Genomic DNA, 3,811 nt, shown 5'->3' with positions numbered 1-3,811 from the left:
AGGGCCTACACAATAAAAGTATTGATGTCAAAATGTCTACAAACTATAGAGACTAAATCCAAAATAAAATTAAGCAAAATTTATAATAATAAAAAATTATATATATATATATATATATATATATATATATATATATATATATATATATATATATATATATATATATATATATATATATATATATATATATATATATATATATATTGTTTTATCTGTTGGTGACTTGGTACTATTTGACTGTATATGCCATGCATGCGTAGATTTAAAAATGTCCCTGTAAGAACGGGCAAAAGGCTTGATTACCCTATTCTTTTTTACGCGGTTTAAAATATAAAAACGCTGTTTTCTCGAAAATGCAGTTTTGTGGCATTCCTCCTTTTTTCCCTTATGGGGCGTTTACACTTGGTCGATTTAGTCGCACGACTAAATCGACTCGCTGCATATGCCACTAAATCGAAGCAACTAGGCCGAATCAGATTGATGGATGTGTTAAATTATTTCAACCACAGAAAATAGAACGTCTTTCAATTCAGATGCCAGTCGATTAGTCGCCTTCGATCAACAAGCGATTAAGTTGAAGTTCCGTTTACACGGTCGATTAAGTTGAAAGTGACGTCAATTCAACTGAATCGAACGCAAATCGACTAAGTGTAAACGCCCCATTACCCTTCAATTGTACTAACCCTTTTAAATTATGATGACACAACACCTGTGCCATGGCGTCGACCTTCGGGATTTGTTTTACAAGTCTCTACTAAATATGGAAGCATCATAGAACATATTTTATGGGCATTTTCCAGCCTCGCGTGCTCTGTCTGGAAGCTGTGACGTCACAAACATGGACGATGGGTTTTAAAAAAGGGTATATAGACTGATATAGTGTGACGTCACATCCTTCTCGTTGCCATGGTGATCGCAGTTTTATTTTCTAAACAATATGACCTAAGAACCTAAGTACAAAGCGAAAACAGTGATGTATTATATTAGCTTTTGGATTGCAAACATTAGATTAAAAGGAATACTTGCACATGTAAAAAATATTTCCAATGAATGAAACCAAGAAAAGGTAGGAAAAGCAAGCAGTTTGGTAAATATGTTAAAATATGACAAGCGTCGAAAGTGAAATGTTTCCTTTGATAACGTTGATTTTGTGTATTTATCTATACATTTGGAGGTTACGTTAAGTGTCAAAATACTTAACTTGTTTATTATCGGATATTAAACTTAAATAATCCTGGAAAATCTTTATTTAGTACCATCAGTATCACACATTGCATTGCATATGTGCAGGGCTACAGAATTAGTGTTTAAAACTTAACCGATCAGAAATCGGTCCAGATTTCTTTATTTTGTAGCCACTGTAGCTATGCACTCATATTTTAAAGCGTGGGTGTAAGAAATCTGAATGCGCCAATATAATTAACATTATTTTCAAAATAGACAGTGATTTTTCCTTGTAGACAAATCGTATATTAGTTCTAATTTCATTATGCTGACAGCTCGTCAGTCTCTACTTTAGAGTTTCTACATTGCGCATAATTGCTTTTGTTTATTACGGATTACGTGGTAATGATTTCTTATACAATTTCTATCTTTTCATTTTAAGTAGAAATTTGGTCTCTGTAAAAAATTCCTTAGATGTTACTTCATGAATTACTGAATTTCGCTCGTAAATTTTCTAAATAGCGGCCCCATATTCTTAATATGTACCCTTTACTATACATTATTCGGCGTAAGCTCTAGACTGCGATAAACAAAGCCACGTTAAACTAAATCTCGCTGATTTGCTGTTGTCCTACCGACGCTTGTACTCCTCCGCAAAATAGTTCATGTGATTGCATTATTACTCTTACTATGAAGCTTCATATAAAACTGCTATATTATTATAAATGACAAAAATATAATACAGATTATCTAATAATACTGCAATCGAGTGTGGCTAATGAAACAATAGAAATAAACAGTAAGCATGAGCAGTAATTATGGCGCCAAATCAACTGTGGACGGGTGTTCTGCTTTTAAAGTCTGAAAGATGGCATGAATCCCGGTTCCGCGAGTGTTGTGGTGAAACACCAATAAAGCAAACCTTTACTCACTAAGCAACAATTGTTTACGAGTGAAATTCAAATACTTTTTTTTTTTTTTTTTAATCTTTCGAGTTTCTTTTCCTTCTTTTCTGCTGCTGCTGTAAGTATCTGGGCAACACGGGATAGTATTGTCAAATTGCACGTGTATAATTTGCTCCTCCCCGTGGGGAGTGCTAATGATACATCACTAGCCAATCGTATTTGTGACAAGCGGAAGGTTACAAATATTTTGTTTATCGGAGTTTAGAGCTTACGCTGAACAATGTATAACTCTACTGTGTCTTCATGAAATATTTTACAATTGTCTAATTAACAGTCCGTGATTATTAACAGCAGACTTAGCAGTATCCCTTTCGATTCATGTATTTGTTTAGAAAAAACATGGCGATCACCATGGTAACGAGGAGGAAATGACGACATCATTATTTCAATTTATTTGAGAAGTTTTTGAAAAAATACCTGGCACATTACTATTTACCCTAGAATTATGGTTTATATTTCGTTGGTTACGTTAGCAGTAAAATAAGACCCATTTTATTTATGCATAATTTTACAGTTATATTTCTCTCTTTTTCTTTCTTTTAATTTTCTTTATTTCTTTTTTCTTGCCTTTCTTGTCTTTTCTTTGCAATTAGGAGATTAACATTTTCATTTTATTTCTTACTTCAGTACACTGAGTTATACAATAAAGATGTTTTGATTATTTTTAAGAAAAATAAGATGTCTACTAACTATTGAAAAGAATATTAAGCAAATTGAATATGATTCATACATATAAAACATTTATATTCATTTACAAAAACAAATTTCTCAAGCTCATTGCCTGAAGAAGTGGAACCAGAAATTTGCTGCCTTTCGTTCTTGAATTCGTTCTTATTCATAACTTCCATTTTAAGGTTATGCTCTTCTTCTACGATTCCTCTTTGTCTTTCAATTAACAACATTTTTGTATTACAATCCTCTCGCATTAAACACATTTTTAACGAATGAAGCTTGTCTGCTTTTTCCAACTTCCTATTCTTCAGTTCAACCGCATGTTCTTTGCCTTTTTTCTTGGGCGCATCTTCTGATAAGTTTCAACTCCCGATAGCAAATGAAATGAACGTGCCAACAGTGTGTAGAAATGACTTACTTCGTTAGTAAAAATATGTCACTACTTTAGTTGCAAATAAAGAAGTAAACAGAAATTCAGCTCTCCAACAGTTACTAAAATAGCAGGCCCGTATCCACGGGGGGGGGTAGGGGGCCGGTCCCCCAAAACTTTTGCTGGCCTCACAAAAATTTTCACAGTAGGTAATATGATGAACTGAACTACAATTTGTTTGGATCACCCCCCCCCCCCTACAATTTTGGGCTGGCTACGGGCCTGTAAAATAGTATATTACTACGAAAGTAATTTACTAAAGTAGTCCAGACTAAAGAAGTAAGAGTTACTACAATAGTAATTTATACTAGTTTGGTGTTCGCCATCCTAGGAGTTGTATTAGGAACGGGTTACACGCCCCGCAGAGGTTGGTTGGGTTTTGTTCTCGACATAAAATGGGTGAATGAAAGACTTGCTCAATTTTCTCTATACATTTTAGAATCTGTGGATCTGTATAGTTAAACTGCACCTAACAAATAATTGTCTACTAAAAGAAAAAAAATAATTGTAATTAACAGATTAGGTTTATGAGGACAATTACTCAGTTGTAGCCAAGAAGAATTATGTCTGAGGCATCTAT

Source organism: Thermobia domestica, chromosome 8, assembly GCF_964235325.1.
Source record: "Thermobia domestica chromosome 8, izTheDome1.hap1.1, whole genome shotgun sequence".
Lineage (NCBI taxonomy): Eukaryota > Metazoa > Arthropoda > Insecta > Zygentoma > Lepismatidae > Thermobia > Thermobia domestica.
The sequence above is the reverse complement of the archived record's forward strand: the minus strand, read 5'-3'. Positions refer to the sequence as shown.